Here is a 13,504-nt window from a genome sequence, read left to right as displayed (position 1 = left end):
TTCTAAATTAATATCCTCTCTCAATAGGTTAACACAAGATTTTGTAACTCTCATCATCTTCCTCGTCTGCTTCATCTAATTAATACCCTCTCACCCAATAGGAATATGTTGTAAACTAGAACTTGAACACCATTGTTCTCCCTAGTGACCTCACTCTTGATCTCATTTTGAATCTTTCTTCTTCAACTCTAGTAGTTATAGTAAGTAACATTACCCCATGTCCAGTAATCGTCATCAAACACAAATAGTCTTCAGCGCATTCATTGGGTTCTTATTCTATTCTCCAAGCAATCACTTGTTGCCATCATCAATATATTTCAAGGAAATTGGATCAATCATGTTAAAAAATGTGGTCCCTTAGATGATTTTTTTTTTCCCTCTCTTATTTTAGAATTTATAATATGGTATACGCTTATGTGTTGTATCACACCATGAGATTGGTATTTATAAAACAAATCAACATCCCATATTAATAACTTTCAGAATCAATTGTTTAATTTAATGAGTTACCTACCTTTTAAAATAAAAAAGTGCGCTTTCTGAAATAAGCTTCCTTTAGGTATAAATAATCCCTTTAAGTGCGCTTTTACCAACATTTTGTTAGCTTTTGTAGGCATCAAATCCCCCACTTAAGAAAATTAACTCAATATATATCTGCCCTTACATTTTAATTCTTCCATCCAACATTCAATATAAAATATAACCTACCCATCCTAATTATCACCCAACATAACCACATTTACCCACATGTGACTACAGCAAAGCATAGCCATAGCAATCATAGTGTGCACATGAACTATTCTAGAAGAGAAATCAAAGCAAATGCATTGCCATATGATAGCAATGCACTTTACTCAAAAAAATCAACATTAATATAGCTTACTATTTACTAAAGACACACCAGAACTTTCTATCATACATGTAGTAAGAAATTAGCACCAGCAGCAAGTCAAGCTATTTCACTCACTCTTTCAAAAGTAATATCAAGCCTGTAACTGAAAAACGTCAGCATATTTGTATGTTCCATCACCAGTGGACTTTTGAGTAAGAAAAAGTAAATAAATAAATAATGTCATACAAACAAGGAACAAAGTTCAGTGGAGAGGGGTACAAATCTGCAAAAGTTGATCCAATAGCATAGATTTTGCCTGTTAGTTTGCTCTAAACTTTGTGTTAATGAATCCCATGAAAATGGTGTGACAAAAGATTTTCTTTTATGTTTTTGTGTTAAAATGTGTTTTTCTAACGGCAAGGGGAGAGATGGGTAACAAAACCATGGGTATGCATTATTAAAACAAGTCTAAACACATGTAGGCAAACTGCAATTACCCAATAAATAAATAATGTCATTCAAACACAATAGTATTTAGCATCAACAACAGTCGCAACACAGTAGCAGTATACCGGCTATGTAAGGTATTAAGATTCAAATTTATTATATCATCTTTTTTTTTTTTTTACAGGTCAAGCCTTGGTGCAATTGCAAGTACCATCCACCAAAGGCAATAGGTTGCGGATTTGAGACTAGAAATCAGTCTCTCCAATAAATTAGGTGTAAGGCCGCCTACCATGACCTCTTTTAAACCCCGCAAATAAAAATTTTAGAGGTTTCTCAAGAATCAGAAAGTAATTTTCTTCATCCTTTACCAAAGATATATCATACTTGTAAATAGAGTTTCAAGGAATTAGTTAAATAACCGATTTATCAGCGAGGTTTACAATTTGAAAGGCCTTGGTTGATTATTATAGAATTTTAAAAAATAAAATAAAATAAAACACACACATACAATTTTCGGTAAACCAATCCTTTGTTACACAGCAAGTTCAACCCAATGTATCCAAAGTAGTTCAGAAAAGTAAAGGTGAAAACAAAAACAAAAACAAAAAAACACACTCACTCTCAAGTAGTCGCAATGGAATCGAATATAATGCAAAGAAACTCGTCCGTACACGACTTGTAGTTTTTGGTGGATGGGGATGCGGTGTGCCGTGGTGAGAGAAGGAGAAGGCAGAAGGGTTTGCCTTCGACGGAGGAGAAGGGCGTTTTTTTTTTATTAAGGATTTTAAGAGTAGAGCGACACCGTTGAGCTACTAGGGTTTTATTCTATTTTTTTATTTTGGGCTGGAGATCTTAAAAAATTATAGCGCGACAAATACGCGCCCAAAACATAATTTGTTGTAACGGTCAATAATATCTCCAAGGCCCACGGCTTGCAAACTTTCCAAAATAATAATAATAATAATAATAATAATAAATAAAATTATATAAGATAAAAAGAAAGAAGAAAGATAGGAGGCCAAATTACAAAAATAAATGTTACGTACGTAACACTTTGACAACAAATTTTAAGTGATAAATTATTACTAGTAGGTGAAAAAATAATTTACATGATTGGTTCAAATTATAACCAATAACAATTTACTGGTAATTATTCTTAATTACAAATGGCACATTTGCACCTTGAACTTTGTCTAATATAATTCAGTTATATAACTTCACACTTTCATTTAATTTATTTTTCTAACTTTTAATTTTGTTCAATTCAGTTTTCGTGTTAGTCTATGTCATAATCAACTTTGTTTGATACAAAATTATGTCGTTTTGGGCCCTTAATAGCTCAATGTTTAATTATCAAAATAATATATTTGGAACACATTGGGGATGTTAGATAGCATTAAAATTTAAAATTTCATCAATTATTTAAACATTTTTCCAATAAAATTATTACTACAATTCATATAATTTGCTTAAATTATATTCCAAAATTCAATAGCTACAACTCCACATAGTATTTATTAATTGGATATAAATTTTGACAAATTCACCATTGAATTACATTTTCTTCTTATATCCTTAATACTCACACAAATTTTAGAAGATCAAAGATTAATAACTATGTCATGAATCAAATATTTAAATTTCAAATTTTTGTAATCTAAAATTATGTATAAAAAATAAGTTTATAAATCGAATAGTAAATAATATCCACTTGACACGAAATTTGATATACATATTAAAATAAATAACATGCAATTTAACATTGAATTGGTTAAATTATTTCATTACAATACATTTTATTCCTGATAAAAAATAAGTACAAAATGTTTTTCAGCCAATTTAAAATAAATAAATTCAAAATGTTTTTCAGCTAGTTCAACTGGATCCAGACTAGTAGTTTTTTTAAAATTTTGAAAATTAGATAAAGTCGTAAATATTATTGTTAACAAAATAGAAGACCAAGATCAATAATAGTCCCATCAATGTCACATGAGAGTAAATCGGAATTTATTTAATTCATTCCATGTTAAACTTCATGGTCTTATGACTCAATCATGTTAGTCTTGATTTTAATTTATAATTTGCCAAGGAATTTAATTTTGCTCAACAAAACCTATTAAAACATATGAAGTACTTAACAAGTCATTATACTCATTAGGAAGGCCCCAATGCTTTACAACAAACTACATATACTCACTTACTTAGCAAAAGAAACTACATATACCCTGCATTTTACCATGACATGTTAGTTTGCCTAAACCAACAATAATGACTATTTAATCCTTCGACTTTCAAGAATTTCCATTTGGCATTGATGATAATATTCTTGTTGTATTTGAGACAAGCTACTCGTATCCATCATTATAATTCTTTCCTCTTCTTTCAATTGTTCCATTCGAAGCTTTTCTTGCATGATATGAAGTCACTCTTGTTCTTGTTCTTGTTCTTGCACTCGCTCTTTCTTTATACAAATTCTCTTTTGTTCTTGTTCTTGCTTGATGCAATCTTGCTCTTGCTCTTTAAAACACATTTTTCTCAAGAACTTCAATTTCCTTATCATTTATGTTTTTCTCTTCTTCTATCTCATTCAATATCCCTGTAAGTTTCAAACTTGTATTATCATCATTCTTTTGTTTACTCACCCGTTCCTTTTCGACCTTCTTGTCTAGTGGTCTCTCCGAATCTACAAAGGTATCATGTGAGACATCGTCTTCTCCAATATTTATCAACTCTGGGGTAGAAGGAGAAGATGGCATTGCATTTCTAATTCTTTTAATTCTTTGCCTCTCATTATGCTCCAACCATTTTGGTTGACACCTCAACATATTCCAAGAATGGTCAAATTGGAATGAGGTTTTATGTGATTCTTGATACATACGTTTCACCTTACTAATCTGAAAAATCAACAATAGAAAATAATTAGAATTGTGAAACTGTTTATGCATTGATGCATTGACAACACTTTCAATATAATGTATACCTTGTCATGTTCATTTAGACCACTTTGATGCATTGATTCAACCTAGGCCAAGCACCCACAAAACTTATCAATGCCAAGTTGAATTGTTGACCACCGATTCATTAGAGATGTCGGACTACGTTCAGAAATAAAGGTCTTCTTGTTTTGGAAGTAGTCCCAAATCCTCCTCCAGTATGTCTTGTGTTTTTGCTCATTCCCTTGCACTGCATCTAAGCAAATAGTTAGCCATGCAGATACAAGGAGAAGGTCTTCTTCTATGCTGAAGTTACTGCCCCGTTGTGATTTCTTAACAGTGGGTTCCATTTCAACTTGGGATGGTGACTCTTGGTAGGATACTTGAGCATGTGGATTCAAATGCTGACCCATTAGATTTGGAGATACCATCATAAATTTATTTTCAGGGTTAGACCCCCTCTGTAAGGGATTGGTGAAGCACGTGTCTCCTTGCGTTTGCAAATCTATCCCTACAGAAAAATATTCATCTAATGAGCACAGTTGGATAAGACATGAAGTTTAATATAAAGTAAATAACAGTTAGTACCAACACTAGTGAAAGAGTTAATCGATGTGCAGAGTACTTGTGCCTTTTTCTACCCCTTCTTAATATAATGTATAAACTAACACGTTTCCATTCGAAATCTGGCTTCTCAGAGACTAGTATTTAAAAATATAGTCATGAAGTTATCCGTAAGAGATTTTTTTAAGGAATAACTAAATAAGGGTAGAGATGCTACTTTACTCTTCAATCCCCAAAGACAACTACAGGTTAAAACACAAAAAGAGAGAAGGATATCAACCAAAAAACAACAGAAACATCATCAACCACAACCAGAGATAAAGACACCACCAACCAAATCAAAAACCAGAAAACTGAAGTAGCATCAACAACACAAATTACCCATAGCAAAACACGCGCGTGCGTACACACATTCAACCAAAACCATGCCCAACCACACCCATAAACCATCAAAAACACATGCAGAGCCACGAAATCACCAAAACTCATCACCATTACCACCAATCAGCCACCAAATCCACAACCTGAGCCGATGCCTAAGTTTCATACCAAAATCCAATTAGCCACCAAACCCACAAGAAGTTGGGCCCCCAGGCCCCCGACCCAAGCTTCTCACCAAACCCCAATCACCACCAACCACTCAAAACTGACTCCAAAGAAACCACAACAATAACGCATACAAAACAACTAAAAACCCACAAAAACAGCCAACCCATCACATCAATTGGTCAAACCCCTGGAATCCACCACCTAAGCCTTCAAAACCAACCAAATCACCACCCAAAGTTTCCATCCCTTTTGAATTGCATAAAGCCAAACTACCATCCAAACTGCCAAACCATAACCTCTATTGGCCCTTTCATTGGTGCCAAGTCGTTGCAGTTTCATGGTGGAACTCTTTGAAGAAGGAGGCGAGAGAGGGAGATCAGAATGGAAGAAGAAGAGAGAAATGGAGTGGGAGCTGAAAATGGAGGAAAGAAGAAAGGGGAAAAGGTAAATACAAACATAACAAGTGTAGATCATACAAAATAATGAGGGAAATTATTTTTCTGATGCTAAAGAGTTAGTTGCATTTGGCCAACTACCGTAGCTTTTTATAAAATAGCTGGCTTAAGTTGGAGGAGAATCTTGGAGATGTTCCAACTCTGTAAGTACTCAGTGTCAATTTAGCAGACCTCAAAAGATATTATGATTGACAGATTTCAGATAGAACAATAAATTCTTCTTCTTCTTCAGTTTTTTCAACTAAGAATAATATTAGCAAGAAATAATTACCTTCAAGCCAGTAGTGATTTTCAACTATGAAAAATATTAGAAAGATATAATTACGTTCAAGCCAGTAGTGATTCTCATATTCAGTTAACTGTTTGCAAAGTATACAATTTTTTCACAGTTTTATATGAACTATAAAATTCACATACCTCCTTTGTCAATAAAACAGGGGCTGAAAGTGATTCCAAAATAGTACCAGAATTATGCGGAGAAGCATTTGCAGAATCTCAGAGGGAAAAGATAAAAAGTAAAAAAATAAACAAAAGGCAGGAAGGATTAACCTGACAAGAGATTGGCTAGGGGTTTGCCCTTCTGGCATGTCATGACACATTCCAACACAAGCTCTTGCAGCTGTTTCTCAATATCTTCTATGGGTTGGCAGGCATCAACTATCTTCAAGAAATCAATGATACAAGGTCAAAACTCAAAGCAATCCATATATGATATTAGAGAGAAAACTAGACAAGTGAAATTCAAAATGAAACTTTATTAACAGAAAGCAGAATTGACCAGGGGCAGACACTATGGGCAGCAAACATTGTATGCCTAACAATGCGAGTCTTTTAAAATAAATAAATAAATAAATAAACAGAAGCCAAGAACAAAACAAAACAAAAAACAAAAAATTAATTAAAAACCAAAAAACAAAACAAAATTCCACTGGTAAAGGAGGAATAAACCAACAAACAACATGATTTCAAAATGGAATATTCACTATTATTATCTAATAGCCTCCTTTTCTTGTTGTTTTCTCTATCAATAGAAGATAAATAAATGAGCAAACTCCCAGAGTGAAATAAATGGGAATCAAAGAACGGCATAACTTTAGATAGAATTAAATGCAATTACTATCTAAAACATTATTATTCCGCATTCTTTAAAATATAGAATGAAGGATAAAGATAAGACATACTGAAAATCAATCAACATTCAATAACATACTCTACTCCAACTTAGCTGTATCACCATTATTGAGCAAGGCTGGATTATTTTATTACTACATGTTTAACAAAAGCTGAAATATCACATGAAGCCAAATTGCAAAATATAAACAGTTGTTTGAACAGTTTTATTCCAAGTAGTAGCAAGCTCCTAGGTGTCCCACCAGATAGAATAGAGTCAGAATATATCACCACATGAAACATAAAATTACCTTCCAGGAGGCATCATGGAGGCACATATCAAGTAGACAAAAATATTCCTTTAGTCTTTGAAATACGCTTGATGTTCTATTATCGTCCTTGAAGTTTAAAAACAAAATTTTAAAATTTCCTTCATTTCGTCCTTCTGTCCATTCATTTTCATTAAGTTTTTTTGTCAACATGTCTAGCAAAATGCACATTTTAGGGATAGAAAATACAGCCTAGACTATATTTCAGCCATGAAAAAAATATAGTTTAGGTTCTATTTTTGTCCCTGAAATATGACCCAAGTTCTATTTTGTCCCTTCAATCAGACACGTCTGCAAAAAAACATAACAGTAGTGAATGGAGGACAAAATGTAGATCACTTTAAACTTTTGGTAATGGGCCCAGAACTTTTAGAATTTTAAGAAAAAAAAGTACCCTGGGATACATTTTAGGTGGGAAAAAAAAAAAAAAATATATATATATATATATATTTTGGTAAACATTGAAATGCATTAAAAACTAAAGAGAAAACACAGGTTCAGGACAAAGCAAGGAAATCACTACTTTGCTCCACTCCGAGCCATGCGAGACCATTTGCACATCTATTGGCTTCCCGAAAGCAGTGTTTGATCTGGACTCGGGGAAGTTGTGCCATAAGGGACCTGCAGTCATTCACCAATAGGAATGGCAACAGGTCAAGTTCGGGCCAGGTTTTTCCATACCCGAACCCGACCCGTGGGCCAAGACCCGCGGCTCGGACCCGGCCCGTTTACTAAGCGGGTTTTTTCTCGAGGCCCAAACCCGCCCCAGCCGGGCCTCGTTAGGGGATTGGGCCCAATTCGTGGCCCAACCAAAAAAAATAAAAATAAAAAGAATTGAAGTCCAAATTTATTTTTGCCTACATTCAAGAGTGAAAACCCCTGGAACTGGGTAGTCGTCAGTTAACCATGCTATGAGTGACCAATTTTGACCAGTTTTGTGGTTTACCCCTAATTTCATACCAGGCAACAACACTTTCCCTAGATAATTAAAACTTTTCCATAACACCCGCTTCTTAGATCCATTGGAGTACACTTCATTGAAGACGAAATTGCCATAATCCAATAAAGAAGCCACAGTGTTATTGGTAGGTTGAGAAGAAGAGGATAGCTCTATAGGATTGTCACCATGGCGCCTGATTTTCAATGATCCTGCATTGTTCTCCAAGGTGAGTAGGTCAAAGTCATTGGTTATTGGAATACCTTGACTTGTATACCATACTAAATGCGAATCGGTGTACCTAAGAAAGAGCGTGGCTATAACAAAGCAAGAGAATGAGGAGGTGTGAGACTATGAGAAGCAGAGGTGAGGTGTGAGGCTGTGTAGGAATGTGAGAGGCAGAGGTGAGGCGTGAGATTGTGAGAGGCTGTGTAGGAATGGCTATGACTAAAAGTATGTGAGGCTGTGTGCTATTGTGAGTCAGTGAGGGTGAGGACTGAGGAGGCGAGGCGTGAGCTGAAATGAGGGAGTGAGGGTGAGGTGAAGAGGGAGGCGTGAGCACTGGGCTGCTGCTGAAATGAGAGAGGCGTGAACCAAGTTAGGGATTTAGGGTTAGTTATACGTGTATATATATATATATATATATATATGTGTGGGGGCTTTTTTGTAATTTCCTAACTACCGAGCCCGGCCTGGGCCCGGGTTCGGGTCCGAGTCGAGTACCTGCCGAATTTTTTATAAAACCCAAACCTGATCGGGACCCGAATCAAATTTAAAAAAAAAAAAAACTCATACCCAACCCTATTCCTAATCAGATCGAATAAAACCCGGCCCATTAGGGTCAAGCCGGGCCAGGTACCCGCGAGTCAGGCAGAAATTGCCATCCCTATCCACCAAGGGGGATATAGCATTATTAGAGTAGTCCAAGTTAACCAGCAAATCAACTATAGATTTTGCATCTAGTTCTATTAGCACAAAAAAGAGATTAAGGTTGAGACATTGAAGTAGCCCATCCCTCAGACCCTATAGCTCCACAACGAAGCTAGTGGTGATTCCGATCCTCCTTGCAAAACCACAAATCCATTCCCCCTTTTCATTTCAAATGAGTCCTCCACTACCCGCAACACTTGGATTTCCTCTAGAAGACCCATCAGAGTTTAATTTGACCTAACCAATGTCAAGTATCTCCCATCTCACTCTCCTTATAACGTGCTGGTATACCCCTCTAGGGGCTTTGGCACAATAATCAAACTCAATGGCTATCTGATACACTTCAAACCCGAGTCTGCATTGAATGGGTTTGTTTTGAAAAATTATATTGTTCATGTGTTTCCAAAAAAGCCAAATAGCAAAAAAAAAAGTTGTGCTCCACTGGGGCTAGTTCGCACTCCTCTTGATTTTAGAAGTACCATTCTTTTTTAGCCAAGTTTGTAAATCTTCGAAGAAGAATCCACTGCTTATCTCATCGGCTCTTAGCTGTAGCCAAAAGCTTTTAACTACCTCACAATCTCTTAAAGCATGAAGAATGGATTCAGGAACTCTGTGACAAAGAGGGCAGGTAGGGTCGGTTGAGACACCTCTACTGACAAGGCACTCCTTCACCCCAATGCTATTATGGCCACACAACCACACGAAGGATTGGATCCGAGGAAGAGCTTCAACTTTCCACACCCATTGTCCAGGAAATTGATAGTTATCACCTTTATCATCAGTTGCTATGTTATACGCACTTTTTAGCTCAAAATCACCGTGATTAGTAGGGATGGCAATTTCTGCTCGACCCGCGGGTGCCCGACCCGTGGGTACCCGACCCGGCCCGACCCTAAGGGACCGGGTTTTACCCGGTCCGATTAGGAATAGGATCGGGTATGGGTTTTTTAAAAAAAATCTAATTCAGGTCCCGGTCGAGTCCGGGTTTTATAAAAAAAATCCAACGGGTACCCAACCTGGACCCGGCCCAGTAATTAGGAAATTACAAAAAAAAAACCCCATATATATATATATATATATACCTATAACTAACCCTAAATCCCTAACTTAGTTCACGTCTCCTTCATTTCAGCAGCAGCTCAGTGCTCACGCCTCCCTCCTTACCTCACCCTCACTCCCTCATTTCAACTCACGCCTCGCCTCCTCGGTCCTCACCCTTACTGACTCACAAAAGCACACAGCCTCACATACTTTCAGTCACAACCATTCCTACATAGCCTCTCACAGTCTCATGCCTCGCCTCTACCTCTCACATTCCTACACAGCCTCACACCTTGCCTCTGCCTGTCACAGCCTCACGCCTCCTCATTCTCTTGCTTTGCTGCAGCCATGCTCTTCCTCAGGTACACCGATTCACATTTAGTATGGTATACAAGTCAAGGTATTCCAATAACCAATAACTTTGACCTACTCACCCTGGAGAACAATGCATGATCATTGAAAATCAGGCGCCATGGTGACAATCCTATAGAGCTATCATCTTCTTCTCAACCTACCAATAACACTGTGGCTTCTTTATTGGATTCTAGCAATTTCGTTTTCAATGAAGTGTACTCCAATGGATCTAAGAAGCGGGTGTTATGGAAATGTTTTAATTATCCAGGGAAAGTGTTGTTGCCTGGTATGAAATTAGGGGTAAACCACAAAACTGGTCAAAATTGGTCACTCACAGCATGGTTATCTAACGACTACCCAGTTCCAGGGGCTTTCACTCTTGAATGTAAGCAAAAATAAATTTAGGCTTCAATTCTTTTTTTTTTTTTTTTTTTTGGTTGGGCCACGAATTGGGCCCAATCCCTTAACGGGGCCCGGCTGGGGCGGGTCCGGGCTACGGGTCTTGGCCAAAAACCCGGCCTAAACCCGACCCGTTGCGATTCCTAGTGATTAGAGCCTCTCTAGGCTAGCCTGTCTTCGCCTCTAGTAGCAACCAGAGTGGGGGTGGCCCTAATCTTTAGCATTAGATCATTTGGTAAATGAATGGACAATCTAGACTAGTCCCACCCATTCATGGAGACCACATCTTTGAATTTCAAATCTTCTTCTCCCTGCCAAAGAGGGACTTGGATCAAGTTTCTCAGGGAGCCTTCATTGGACCAACAATCCAACCAAAATTTTAGATTACTATCCCTTCCTGGAATCCACTTAATGCCTTTCTCAAAAATGCCCACACCTCTTTTCATGGTTGCCCACACACTTGAGCAGGGAAACTTGTTTTGATTCCTTGAATTGATTCTCTACCTTGTACAATATTTACTTTTCAATTCTTTAGCCCATAGAGTGTGCCCCTCTGAATGAAACCTCCAGTTCAACTTGGCAAGCAAGGATAGGTTTCTTCCTTTGGCTGTGTAAACCAAGCCCTCCCTCTCTCTTGGGCTTTGTGATTTTATTTCATTCAACCCAATGCATTTTTTTATCCACTTCCTAAGAGCCCCAAAGAAAATTACGGTTGACCTTGTCAATGTTATCCAAAATTTTGTTTGGCAAAGCATTGCATTGCATAACATATGCCGAAATCGTTGAAGAAGAGGCTTGGACAAGGACAGCTCTACCTGCAAAGGACATTAAACTGGCTTTCCACCCCCACCAACTTTTGCTTGACTTTATCCAGAACAAAGTTGAAGTCCTGCTTATTAGCTCCTCCATGATTAATAGGAAACCCGAGGTATTTCCCTAGGTTAGGAGTGGATTGAAATCCCAAGATATCATAAAGGGATTCTAGGGTATCCCTATCTACATTAGGAGAGAAGAAAACTCTGGATTTGCTTTCACTTACTTTTTGTCCCGACTTAGCACAAAAATCATCTAGCACATCTCTTATAGCAGCACAGTTTGTGCGGTCAGCTTTCGCAAGAAGGACCAGGTCGTCTGCGAAAAAGAGATGAGAGAAAGCTAAACCACTCCTCGAAGCCTTGACCGGAATCCAGAGTTTATCATTACATTTTTCTTCAATAAGTTGACCCAGGACTTCCATGCACAAGATGAAGATGTAGGGAGACAACAGGTCCCCTTGGCGGATCCCACGAGAGGGGTAAAAGGCCTCCAGTTTCCCTCCATTAAACAGTACAGAAGTAGACGTGGTTGAAACGCAGCTCATGATGAGATGCACAGGATCTCAATGAATATTAGCCTTTAGAAGCGTTTCACGAATGAAGCTCCATTCAAGCTTGTCATAGGCTTATTCCAAATCCACCTTTATCGCCATGTTGCCCACATTCCCTTTTTTCCTACCAATTGTGAGGATGATTTCCTGGACAATAATCGCGTTGTCAACTCCCTTTCTACCCGGGACGAATGTTGTTTGCACTGGAGAGACAAGCTTGTCGAGGAGCGATCTGAGCCTTACTACAATGATCTTTGTGACCATTTTATATACTGTATTACAAAGCCCAATCGGGCGATATTTCCCGAGAGTAATATTTGTTTCATTTAGGTACTCCAGAATTCTCTTCTCGTGGAAAATAGTTTTTATTTCCTTCGTCACTGAGTCACCAACAGTCAACCAAAAACGTTGAAAAAACCCGGCATGGAGGCCGTCCGGTCCTAGAGCTTTGAAAGCTTTGATGGACCACAAGGCTTTTTTAACCTCCTCTGTGGACACCGAATCATACAGGCAATCCCTCTCGGTATCAGATAAGGATGCTTGCCAAGGGGATTTGGGCAAGAGATGCCAATTTGCCATAAGGTGACCACTTGTATACAAGTCTTCAAACCCTTTTCGGACAAAATCCATGATCTAAGTCTCTTCTTGGATCCAATCGCCCACATTATTCTTCATGCAAGTAATTCTGTTCCTTCTTCTCCTAACTAGCGTCAAGACAAGGAGAGAAGAATATTGCGATCTCCTAACAGCATCCAATTAACTCTAGACTTGAGAGCCCAAAGCTCCTGCTCCTGCTCCTGGTTCAAGACCTCATTGAGATCGCATTGGAGGCTCTTTTCCAAATCAACAAGGATAGGGGAAGGTCTCGCTGCTAGAGCTTTTTGACAGCCATTTAATCTGGCCATTAGCCTCCTTTTCTTAACAAAGATATTCCCGAAATGGTTAAGGTTCCAATCGGTAGCATTCTTGGTAAACTTCTCCACTGCCTCAGCAAGGTGAGTAGATTGAGCCTAGGCATCAGAGATGGTTTTTGGAAAAGATAGATCAGAGAGCCAGAAACTTTGGAATTTGAAAGGCCTCTCGAGTCTCGTGAAATCTCAGTGGTCAAAATCAAGTAGTACAGAGCAATGATCCGAGTGAACTCTGGTCAGGTGGACAACTCTAGCATTTAGATACATGGTGCACTAGCCCGGATTGACGAAGAACCTATCCAATCTTTCCAATATCAGTCTGCTAACTTCCCTTAAATTTGACCATG

At 37.8% G+C, this 13,504-nt stretch overlaps 1 protein-coding gene across 7 annotated transcripts in view; it reads right to left on the bottom strand.

Annotated features, from left to right (window-relative positions):
- LOC126712241 (thymidylate kinase-like) overlaps nt 1-13,504 on the bottom strand; it is a 31,142-nt gene that overhangs the window by 10,084 nt on the left and 7,554 nt on the right. For 5 of the 7 annotated variants that reach the window (XM_050411498.1, XM_050411502.1, XM_050411497.1 and 2 more), the window contains exon 1: nt 1,899-2,081. The exons of 1 other annotated variant lie outside the window; for it this stretch is intronic. The gene's annotated coding sequence lies outside the window, so the exon portion shown is untranslated. Of the gene's footprint in view, nt 1-1,898; nt 2,086-13,504 lie in introns of those variants that run through there. One more of the 7 variants, XM_050411504.1, reaches the window with a different exon arrangement.

The sequence above is a fragment of the Quercus robur genome, chromosome 2, assembly GCF_932294415.1.
Source record: "Quercus robur chromosome 2, dhQueRobu3.1, whole genome shotgun sequence".
Taxonomy (NCBI): Eukaryota; Viridiplantae; Streptophyta; class Magnoliopsida; order Fagales; family Fagaceae; genus Quercus; species Quercus robur.
The sequence above is the reverse complement of the archived record's forward strand: the minus strand, read 5'-3'. Positions and strand labels throughout refer to the sequence as shown.